This window comes from Pyrgilauda ruficollis, unplaced genomic scaffold (genome assembly GCF_017590135.1).
Source record: "Pyrgilauda ruficollis isolate IOZ18807 unplaced genomic scaffold, ASM1759013v1 scaffold59, whole genome shotgun sequence".
In the NCBI taxonomy this organism is placed as follows: Eukaryota; Metazoa; Chordata; class Aves; order Passeriformes; family Passeridae; genus Pyrgilauda; species Pyrgilauda ruficollis.
The window spans coordinates 1664316-1676838 of NW_024527599.1; positions in this window are offsets into that span (position 1 = coordinate 1664316).

Genomic DNA, 12523 nt, shown 5'->3' on the forward strand with positions numbered 1-12523 from the left:
GTGTATTTTTTTTTTTTTTTTTTGGGGGGGGGGGGGGGGGAAGGAGAAAAGGAGAGAGAAGAGAGGGAAAAAAGGGGGGACATAAAAAAGAAAATCAAATATTAAAGATGAAGATTAAAAAAACAAAAGAAAAAAGAGGAAAGAGGGGAAACAAAAAAGGAAAATAGAAATAAAAGAGATAAAGAAGATAAAAAAGTGAAAGAGAAGGAGACAAAGGCAGAAAAAAGGGAGGAAAAGGGAGAGAGAACAAAGCCAAAGGAGAAGGAGGAAAAGAACGGGAAGAATGAGAAGAAGGGAATGAATGAACTTTGGAAGCAATTTATAATTCCTTTCACTTACATCATGAATTGAACATGCAAAAAAAAAAATAAAATAAAAAGAAGGGGGGGGAAAAAAAAGGAAAGGAGGAAGGGAAAATATTCCGCCTAGCATGCAGATTATCATTTGAAAAGATTCTGTTGCCATGTTTTTGTCCCTGGGTGATGAAAATGAAATTGTCTGATGTGTGCGCCGTGTTAGATTTACCTTTGCAGGGTTCACCCACAATCAGTAGAGAGGGGTCATGCCACAATATGTCATCTCACAGCTCCATCACACCAACTCCAATTTATACGAGGAGGTATTATGCATTTCAAAGGAACCCCCTGCGCGTGGCTCTTGTTACTGATCTATATCACAGCTCAGCTGAGGGAAGATTAGTTCTGCTGCAAGGGCAACCAGACTTATTTGTTTATGATTATATTCTCCTTAAAGACGCACCATTCCTTTTTTTTTTTTTTTTTAATGTCTAATTTAAAGTGTGCATTAAAGGGGCTGGGGAGGGGGTGGGATGTAAAAGGTGAGAGAATTCTGCACTCTCCCACAAGGAAACCTAATAGTCTTAGTCTCCCATGCATCCTGCTCATTAAAAAAAAAAAAAAAATAAAAAAAAAAATCTCCATTTAAATGCAAATTTGAGTTTTAGCTGGGGACTCCCCCAAAAGCTTCTCTCGGAAGCACCAGGGAAATAGGATTCAGAGCCTAAAATGGCTGACAGCAGTGGAACGCCCGTGGAAAACGCTTCCCATCCGAATCATCCCCCGGCGCTGCTCGCCGCCGGGCAGGGCTGGGGCAGCAGCTCCCATCGCTCCACCTGGGCAAACACACCCGGGAGCGCTGAAACTCGCCAAATCAGCTCCCAGCTCCTGCTGGCTGCTGCTTCCATCAGCCTTTTCCCACCACATCACCGCGTTCATCCCTGCTAAAGGCGTGCGAGGGTTCGCGAGGCAGCCCCGCGCTGCTCGCTCCCTCGTCCCGAGCGTGCCTCGGATTTTGGGGACAGCCAGGGGGTCACTGAGAAGCTGGCGCTGACTCGATCTGTCCCCGGGCTTAGGGAGAGCCCTGTAACCCTGCTGGCATTAAAAAAAAATCAGCAATTTCTAGGAAGTTTTTCCGGGAGAAAAGCCCTTTTTTTTTGATGGGGAAAGGATGGCGGTACCCACGCGCCTGCCTGCACTGGGGGGATGCCCAAAGCTGTCAGACACCCCTGGAAGAAAAATAACTAAAAACAGAATCAGGGCTTTCTAAACCAAATAAAAAAGGAGGCGTGTGGGATGAGAGAGGTGTCTTTTCTCAGAGTGGGAGGGTGTTTTCCTCCCCAGCAGGGTTTGTGCCGAGCTCTGGAGCACAGACATTTGTGCTGCTCATCGCTGCTTCCACTCCTCTGCCCCGATTAACAAATCGCTGCTCGTGATACACAGGCCCAGTCCCAGCCAGGAAATAAACGGGGACAGCAGGAGCAGAGACACCAAGATGCTGCTCTGCCCCCGTCTCTCAGCACCTCCAGCCCTGGGGACGAGCAGATCCGCTGGGACTCTCCAGGATTCTCCAGGAGCAGAGGACGGGCACACACCTCCAGCTTTTCTTAGTGTTTTGCTGAAGAATTTTGCCAAATCAATGCAGAATCAGAAGCATTGGCTTCCAGTTCTCATCAGCCATGTCCATCAGAAGTGGGAGATGGCAGTGACCCATCTCTCCTTGCAGTGCTGGTGGCACACAGGGACAATACACAAACACATGAATGGAGGTAGAAGAAAATGAGTGTATTAATTAGGGGTGAATTGGCTCATATTCCATTGGAAATGTATCCTGTATTTGTGTTCCCCTGACCCCAGGTTTGAGCACTTGGGACAGCAGGGTGGCTGTGGTACCCACAGGGATCCCACCCCAAAATGCTGCTGGTCCTACAGCAGGTCCCTCTCAGCCTCAGGGTCTGATCCTGCTGGGGACCACCCTGGGAAAGCTCTGGCATCACCAAACCCCTCTGCACGGCCACCAACAGCCACGCTGGGCAAGGAGCTCCCAGCTGCTCCAAGTGTTAAATATTTCCTGCCTGAGTGCAAAATCCTCACCGTGCAGCTCCTCGAGCTCCTTCCCGTGCCAGACCCTCAGCAGAGAAGGAGAACCCGAGATGCCAAGGGCCTGGCACTGCCATGGCATCACCTTCCACCACCCAGGTCAGGAACTGAGAGCCTGGGGCAGGCAACCAGGTGCCCATCCCTGGTTTTCCAGCAGCTCCTCCTGGGAAAGGAGCCAACCTTCCCTCTCCCTGCCATTTCCTCCCTTGTTCTTCATAAAAACCACACTCATTTCACTACTTTGAAAGCACATAATATGATGGGTGAAAACAATTAAATGAAATAGACTGGTAATACCCATGGGAAAACATTTTTAGATATGATATTACAATCTTGTTTCAAAATTGGATTTTGCCAAGAGGAAATACAGTTTATTATAAAACACATTTTCTTTTAATTTAATTATATAATCTTTGGCTTCAGAGAAGGGATGCTTAAATCAGACCCATTTAATTTTCAAGTGTATTCACCCATCACCTAGGGCAAATTGGTTTAAATTAGTAGGTGACTATATAAGTTCTAGATATGTGTCAGACAAAAATTTATCTGCAAACTCCATATAAAAGACTATCTAGACCAGCAGCACAGTGGCAGAAATTACCTGGGATGAGCTCACAAGCACTTGAAGAGCAGCATTTGCTCTGACTTCAATGATACCCACTACAAAACCTGATCTGGGATTATTTTTTATCTTTGTTAATGTTTTGCCCGATCAGTCCATCACCCTGCACGTCTGCACTGTGCCAATAAAACCTGATGACCTGCAGTTAGATTCCACCAGGTGCATTAAATTCCCATAAGAGGAGCAGGTCCTGCTGAGCCTCCCAGGGCTGTTCCCTGGCAGAGATTGCATTTCCAGCCTCATCTCAGCCCTGGTTTGTTCCAGCTGCCGTGCCTGGGCTCTGCTCCATCCCTCACCCGACTCCACAAAGCCCAGCCTGGCCAGAATTATGGAGTTCCAGCACAGATCCCCTCCCATCCCACTCCTCCTGCTCTCCCAGGCCGAGGTTGAGGCTGGTGTGGAAGTGGTTTTGGAGCAAACCCCTCCAAACCCAGCAGCTCCCCGAGGCCCAAGCCGGGGTTTGCTGCTGCTCGGGAGAATCACCCGCAAAGGCAGGAGAGGAAATTCCTCAGGCAAGGGAAAATGCTGCAGTGCAGTCAGGGCTGGCTGGCAGGAACCCCACAGTGATGATAAACAATAAATAATAAATAATAAATAATCACCTGTGGGCTGTGCAAGGTGCTGTGCAGGGCAGGGAACCAAACTCCAGCCGTGCTGCTCTGGGGAGGACGAGCTCCCAGCTGCCAGCACAGCCCCAGCACCCAGCCCAGCTCAGCCCCCCATCCCTGTGCTTTGGGGCTGCTCCCACGGGGGGATCACCCTCCAGAATTCTCCAGCAGCCCCTCTCCACGTCCAGCAGAGCCCCCAGCCAGGCTCATCCCCAACACACACCCCCAGGTCTGTGCCCTCCCCGTGACAACACCAGCATCAGGCACAGTGACCCTCACCTCAAATAAACCACAAAAAACAGAGTTTCTGCCCTTGCACATGGGCCAGGAGCTCAGCCAGCATCAGGAGGCAGAAAAGGAAAGCCATACCAAAACAGTTTAGTTGTGAAATTCTCTCAGGGCTGTTTTAACAAACAACAAAATCTACGTGACAGTTCTCATGCCAGGCAGCGAGCCTGTGAAAGCCAAAGCCAGTGAAGGCTCCTGCTGCCACAGCACATGTATAAAAATAAAAATATAAATATATACATGCACCAGTGCAGGGGAATTCTGGAAAGGTGAGTTGAAAGTGTTTGCTAAAGGCAAATTCTTACTAAACTCCACCAAAGCATTATTTGCCAAAAGAGCTTGTTTTAAACCACAGCTCACAAACGCAGAATTCCAAGCAGCATCTCCATCCTCCTCTCCATGTATTGCAAGTCAGTTGAGGAGCTGCTGGAGCACTGGGGCTGCCCAGGGCAGTGCTGGAGTCCCCATTCCCAGGGGGATTTAAAGGGTAGATTTATGTGGCACCTGGGACATGGTTCAGTGTGTGGGGAATGGTTGGATTTGGTGGTTTTAAACATCTTTTCCAACCTGGGATTTTCCATACAGGTGTAGTGGTAAACGTGGAGGTGGTGCTACGTTGATGGCTGGGCTTGATGATCTCAAAGATCTTTCCCAGCCTTAACAATTCCTTGATTCTGTGGGTATTCCCTGAATAAATACGAATATTTCAACAGGTGTTGGACACCCACTTCCTTCTGGCTCTTTGATGCTCTCCCCCTTGGCCACCCAGTTTGGGGAGGTGCCCAATCCATCCCTCAGGACCAAACCCCAAACCCACCCAGCCCTGCCAGCCCCAAAATGCAGATGCACTCCAAGTGTGATGCAAACATATGATCTCAGCCATGTCTGGCAAATAAACATTACAAGGGGCTGTTTCAAATCTTTGTAGTAGCAAATCTCAGCACTTAACTAGTAATGCAATAAGTCCTATCAAGAGCAGGCTGAAAGGTGGAATAAATTTCCTGGAGAACAATGAGGGTGATGTATGCATATGACCAAGGCACAATAAAACTGTAGAATGGGAGGAAAAAAATGCATACAGTCAATACAATAAAATCAGCACAAATATAGGTTGTGTAAGCAAATAAATCTAACAATCCAAATATTTTACAACACGCTCACACGCAGAACATTTTTTCCCCCCCCTCCCCAGAAATCTTAGGGTGAAAAAAAAAAAAAATTAGACTGTTTTGCATCTGAGTGTATTGTAAAGGCACCAGCGGCTGTCTGCACAAATTACCATTCATCTAGGCGTTGTTGTGGAAATTTTCAAGGGATTTGCAGTAATTATATGACAAAATGCTTGCAAATCTCACTCATTGCTGAATAGAAACACACGGGTCAAAGATTGAACACTCTCAGCTTGGTAATTTGTAAATGTCAATCAGACGGGGGCCACGGGAGGCACACAGGCGTAAGCACTGAAAGGCACAGCGACGCCGTAGCAACCAGAAAAAGCCTTTTCAATCCACATTATAAAAGGCACGGGATAGTTTTACTTTCCAGCATTTTTTTTTTTTCCCCTCCCTTCTCTCTCTCTTTTTTTTTTTTTTAAACAAACTGATCACCTTGCGCCCAGAGGAGGAGGAGGAAAAGGGGGGAGAAGGGAGGAGGGAAGTAAAGAAAGGAAGGAAAAACAGTTTAAATAAAACTGGTGAGATTAAATTAACTGATACATACATTCGCAGAGGTAGATCGTTTGCTCTGTAATAAATATGGACTCCTATCTCCCCTCCTCGCAGACAGCAAGGAAAGCAAAATAAAATTAAAAGATATAACAATAAAAATTATAAATGCATTGCGGGCCCGCAGACCAAGAGCCTGTAATGAAGCTGCTGCGAGGTGGGGAGCTCCTTATCTCTGGGGATCATAAACAGGGAGAGGTGAGGGGGCCAAAATCCCCCTCCCACGCTGCCCCCGCAGGGACACGGGGAAAAGTCAGCTCCATCCTTCCCCGTTCTCCCGAAAGTGGAATTCGGAGCGGAATTGTTCCCAGTGTGCAGAGGGACAATCCCGGCTCCCCGGGAATGCTCCAAGGGCAGATCTGCCTCTGGGGACAGAGCGGCATCTCCTCCTCCTCTGGGGCTGCTCCCGACACAGGGACAGCCCGGCCCGGGAACTGGGAATTGGGGAACTGGGGAACTCGGGAATTGGGGAATTCGGGAATTGGGGAACTTGGGAATTGGGGAATTCGGGAATTGGGGAATTGGGGAACTTGGGAATTGGGGAATTCGGGACTTGGGAAATTGGGGAACTCGGGAACTGGGGAATTGGGGAACTCGGGAATTGGGGAACTTGGGAACTTGGGAACTTGGGAATTGGGGAACTTGGGAATTGGGGAATTCGGGAATTGGGGAATTGGGGAACTCGGGAATTTGGGAATTTGGGAACTGGGGAACTCGGGAATCGGGGAACTCGGAAATTCAAGATTTCGGGATTTCAAGATCTCGAAATTTCGGGAATTCCTGTGCCTTCTTCCCTCGAGGGCACGAAACTTTTCTGCGCCTTGGCCTCTGTTTTGGTACCAACTAAAACAACATTTTTGTTTAAAGCCAGACACTTTTGGGGGTCCCTGAAGTTGCTTCCTTTTGTTGTTTGTTTTTTTTTTAAAAAACCCCGCACAGAACAAGATGCTGCTGGTTTTGTCTCTCTCAAATATTCCAATTCCAGGGCTGGAGACCCTAGAACTGGAATATCTGAGAGAGCTGCCACCATCCCAAAGACCCCTGAGCCCTTCCCACGAGTGTCCCAAACTTTCCCCTTCCTCTCCTCCCTCTGCTGTGACACAGGCTCCTCATCACAGCCAAATTTGATAAATTTGGCATAATTTTGGGCGAGTTCCAGGCACACAAGGAAGCACCAAGGGCAGGAAGGTGCAGAGAGGATTTTCCATGTACCCACAGCGAGGGGACATCCTGGGCTGGGGAGGATGTGACACCAAAACCCCTGAAAGCTCCCAAAACACTGAAAGGTGAGCTTTGGCACAGGAACAGAAAGGTTACAGCAAACAAAGCACAAGGTTAGTGCAGAAATGGGAGAAACCCCACAGAATCTGTCAATGCCCTGGGCCAAGCTACTGGAATTCAGCTCTCACCCCCCACTCCATCCTTCCCCTCAATCCCAGGTTCATCTCACGCAGTCTGAGCTCAGCCTGGAGCTGCTTCCTCACTTTCCAGGGGGGTTTTGAGAAACCCAGACTGGTCTGGGCTTGGAGGGACCTTAAAACTCATGGGCAGGTGACCCAGAGCTCCATCCAGCCTGGGCTCCAGGATGCTCATGGCCCTGGCAATGCCATCAGCCCCACCCTCCACGGGATTAATGAATCTGAGAAAAATTATGAAGTACCATAAAGCCACAGGTCTCATAAAAAGTATAATAAAATTGAGAAAAGCTATTAAGTTATAAATACAACCAATACATGCAGCATCACTCAGATGGCAGAAACTGGCCATAAAATAAAGTCATTTTAAGCTATTATTCCACAAGTTACCAAGTGTCTTAATTCACCAGTCACACGTCCCTTTATGGCACCCAGTCCCATTGTCTGTACAAAGCTTTACAACTTCCACCTTCCTGTACAGCTAAAAATGCACCTGCCTTTATAGGAAATGTAGGACAAAGGATCTGGGGCCTCTTTCAGATTCTCAGGGAGAAGTTGTGCAGATCACTTGGTGATTTATTTAACCAACCCCCAAAATTCCTGGCACAGGCAGAAAACACCTTTGGAGTTATTGCAGGATACAGCAGAAAGAGGGAAATAGAGGAACTCCTGTAGCCAGAATCCTGTGTTTTTACAGAAATCAGTGATGATATTTGAATTTTGAGGCATGGTGCTGCAGCATCAGGCTCCAAATAAATACTTCTTCTTTTAAGTTATTCTAAACACACCTAGTGTCCATTGAAAACAAATTATTCTCTAATAAGTAAGAGTTTTATTCATTTCATAAAAATATATCATACATAAGAATAAATAAAAATGTAAATATATGCACCAAGGATTTACAATGCAGGTGTATTTCATTTTCCTCCCTCAATTTAAATCTTTGCTTATCACCCTCCCAACTGCTGTAGAACAATTTCCTCTCTTTATTTCCTCTAAGGGTCCTGTACATTATGAATATTCATTGAAATAATTAAGCACCCTGTTCACAGCTTGTTGTGTTTACTGTTAGTGCAATAAAACCCAAACAGGTTAATGATGATCTTTAATATGGGAATTTAATATTATTTCACCTCTACATCAGTGAAAAGTTTAACTTCCCCTTTAAGCCTCATCAATTTAGGGGAAATAAGTAACCACCATAAAAACCCACTGCAGACTCAGAGGTACAAGCTGCTGTGGTTTTGTCTTGTGAATTTCTCATTTTGGTTTAGCCCCAGCATTAGAGGGAAACTGAAGTGTGGTTTTTTTTTTATTTTTGTAAGAATTATTCACATCACAGCGATTTCAGTGCAGCTGGTCAGTGAAAAGCAAAGACACTTTTGGGATGCAGCAGCCATTGGGAAAATACATTTATCAAAGACCCTGGTGGGGGAGAAGTGGAATTGTGGGTGCAGAGGCCAGGGCAGCATCCACAGGTGCCACCCAAGGCAGGGCTGGCACTCGCTAATTAACCCTTAATCAGCCCCATTAGCTGTGCAGAGCAGGAGCCAGGGCCCTGCAGCCAGAGCAGCACAAATCAGGGGGGTTTATGAGGATTACTCACATTAATTTTATCCTTTATAGGCAATAAACCTTTGCTGCTTCATTACTGGCCACGGTTAAGTTTTAGAGGAGTTTTTCAGGGTGCAGGGGAGGGCAGGAGGGGAGCAGGGCTGGGACCAGCGTGGGTTTGCTGGTGGCACAGGGACATGGCCAGCCCTGAGCCCTGGCACTGCTGGGGGTGGCACAGTCTGGGTCCCCTCGCTGCTCACGGCCTCCTGCACCCCCCAGCAGTTTGGTTGATATTTTAGGAAGTGTGCTGGCCTGGTTAATCCTCTTCTTTCGCCCCAGAGATGCCACTGCTCCCCAAGGCTCTGCATCAGCCTATGGTCAGGCACGCCTGGCTCGTGGCCACCCCACAGCCAAGACAAACCTCATTTTATTTATTTCTTTATTTATGTGCAGCTCAAGCAGCCAGGAAAAGCAGGCACTGCTAGATCAGCCAGAAATTACACAGCAAAATATCCAGCTGCAAGCAAAAAAATGATACAAAAGGGGCCAAGGTGGGAAATAAAAGAGAGAGGGGAGAGCCCTGCCCAGGACTGAACAGCACCAGCCTGGCTGGAGCCTCTCCCTTGGACACTGGAGAAATATTATTCTCAAAATTACCTGAAGCTTTATTTAATGCAATAAAAGCTCATTTTCGATGGGAATTAGCCCTGAAAGAGATGGCTATTAGGAAATGCCAGGTGATGCATAGCTCAGCCCCTGAACCAGTGAACTCCCAAACACCTGCAGAGCTCCAGGGGGTTGGTGCCTCTCTGCCAGAGTGGAGCTTGCAGGATAAACAATTAAGAAAATGTCTAATTTAGCCCTGAAATTAACAGGGGGCTCAGTATTTACACCAGCTAAGCAGCATTTCCTCCAATATTCCTTTAGGTTTTCACACAGGCCAAGTTCTTGCCTTTTTCAAACCACTCCAAGGAAATGAGAAACTAAACCCAAACCAGCCCACATCCCCCACCCCTGAAAAAAGCACAGAGCAAGAGAAAAGCAGAGGTGTTACCTCCCTTACAGGGGTCTACAAGGCATCTTCTATTAATAGAATTTTAATAAAGTGGAGGAATTCAGGGCAAGGAGAGCAGCTGGAGCTGGGGTCTCAGAGGTATCCCTCCAGTAAAATGGCTTTTTGCAGGAAAAGAAGAGGAAGAAAGAAAAGGGGAAGGCAGTGGAACAAAATCAGGGGAGCAGAGCCCACCCCTGCAAACACCAAATCCGGAATTCCCTTCAGGAGGCTCCGAGCTGAGGGCAGGAAATCAAATGCAGGAGTTAATCTGCATTTCAGGTATTTATAACCTTCAGCAATCCCCCTGGAACCTGGCTGGGAATGGGGTTCCCAAGGAAAACTCCCCAGTCTGGTGACTGGGAGTAGCTGAGCCTTCCTCAGGAGCTGTCAGGGATGGATTCAGGCACAAATTCCTTTAGAAACGCTTTGTTTCTCTGCAGTTTTATTTAACTTTGCAGCAGTTCCACCACACACCCTCAGCAGCAGCCAGGGCAGATCTTTACAAGCTCCCTGGAATATTTCTCTCTGTATAATACACAGAATATTTCTGTCTGTATAATACACAGAATACATCACCATATGTGATGGTGAATATCACTAACCCCACTTCCAGCAGAAAGCAGGAAAAGGGAGAAAAATGGAGTCAAGCAACTCCACGTGGAGCTGTATTTTGGGGTGATTTGGCCCGGAATTGGTGTTTTTGGGGCTGCTGGAACATCTCCTCCCACCCGGCTCTGGGCAGGCTCCAAGCAGAAATTCAGAGATGCAGAATGGATGGTGAAAAGCAGGAGGAGCCCAAGCAGGAAAGCAGCTCCCCTGTGCCATGAAAATGCCAAATCTGCTGTGTTTGTCCTTTTGAGATGCTGCTCCCAATAAATGAGTAAGGAAAAGCTGGGATGGGGCTGGTGACAGGGACCAGGGCTCCTCTGCAAGGACAGTGACACCAGGGCTGTGCCATCCCCCTGTCCCCGAGGTGTTCTCTGCCCCTTCCCTGTCTGCTCACAGGGCTCCAAAAGGAGAAACTTCCAGCACCATTTCCAAACTCTGCACCAATGCCAGATGTTTATTCTGTGAGTTCCCATTTTGGGAATAAAACATTTTTTATATAGCAAACAATAACATGTATTTATAAACAGCTGTTGCTGCACGAATAAAAGTAGTTCTAAAAGGAAGAAATCCGGTATAAAATAAAATTACTTTTTTCATTTAGCAGTTGAGCTGCAATCAGGAGGAACAATCCATTGCAGGCAGGAACAGTTTTCTGGTTTTAAACACCAGCCAGCAGCTTCTGTCACCCAAAAAAATAACCCAAGGAGGCATTTGCCCATTTTCTCACACCGGGATGGGTGCCAGGACATCCCAGTGCCAGGACGTGTGCCAGGACAGCCGTGTCCTGTCCCTCACAGGAGGGATGTGGTGCAGAGATGGGCACAGCTGGACCATTTTGGAGTCTCCAAACTCCTCGGATCCCCCATTCCGGCATCCCAGAGCTGCTGTCCAAGGGCTGAGCCCTCTCCCAATCCTTGCCCGGCCCCCAAAGCCACAAACCCACACAGCAAAGCGAGTTTCCCATCCTGCTCCCCCTCCAAATCCGCCACCCTTGGCACTCAGAGTTTCCCCTGCTTTTTCTCCCATCATTTTGTCCTTCCAGGGCTCCGGGTTCACCCCCCATGCCCAATATCAGAGCTCCATCTAGCGCTGCTCAGCCCCTCCCGCCGCCAGGGCCAGGGTGGAAGGAGGGGGGAAAACGGGAAAAAAAAAAAATTAAATATATTAAAGGTGTTAATAAGCGACTTATTTAAACGGAGTATCACATATTGAACATTAATCACCTTGCAGTAAAAGTGTAATTAAGGAGTCACTCTGCCTTCTGGGGAAGGCTCGCTTGGAAGCCGAGCGAAAATGGTCTCTTTATTAACACAAATTATTTTATTTGGCTAAAGGTAATAATTCTAAGTGAGGTCAACGGGCCTTGTGCTCGCGCCGGCGGTGCCGGGCCCGGCCGCGTTTCCATGGCGACCGAGCCAAGTTCACCCTCCTCGGTAATGGCTTTGCTCTCCCTCCTCCGCCGGGATTGCTCCTGGGCACAAAACAGCCTCGGCTCCCTCAGGGGCTGCATCCCACCGGGAGAACCCCCCCGACCCTGCTGGGGTTTGGGGCTGTGTTTGGAGAGTGCTGGCACTGTCCCCTCACTGTCCCCCCACCATGGCACGGCACCCTCTGAGGGCTCTCTGGGTGGGAATGGTGCTCAGGAGCAGCAGTGGGACTGGGTTCTGGTGGTTTGCAGCACGGAATGGTTGTGGGATGGCTGTAGGACAGTGCTGAGGTGGTTGTAGGGTGGTTGTAAAACCCCATCCCCACACGGCCAAGCTGTGGGGATTTTCCCCCATCACCTTCCCTCAGGGGAGCCAGGGCTTTGTCCCACCGGGAGAACCCCCCCGACCCTGCTGGGGTTTGGGGCTGTGTTTGGAGGGTGCTGGCACTGTCCCCTCACTGTCCCCCCACCATGGCACGGCACCCTCTGAGGGCTCTCCGGGTGGGAATGGTGCTCAGGAGCAGCAGTGGGACTGGATTCTGGTGGTTTCCAGCACGGAATGGTTGTGGGACAGCTGTAGGACAGTGCTGAGGCGGTTGTAGGGTGGTTGTAAAACCCCATCCCCACACGGCCAAGCTGTAGGGATTTTCCCCCATCACCTTCCCTCAGGGGAGCCAGGGCTTTGTGTGGCTTCACCTTTCCAGAAGAAGTACAAATCTGGGTGGGAATGGTGCTCAGGAGCAGCAGTGGGATTGGGTTCTGGTGGTTTCCAGCACTGAATGGTTGTGGGACAGCTGTACGACAGTGCTGAGGTGGTTGTAGGGTGG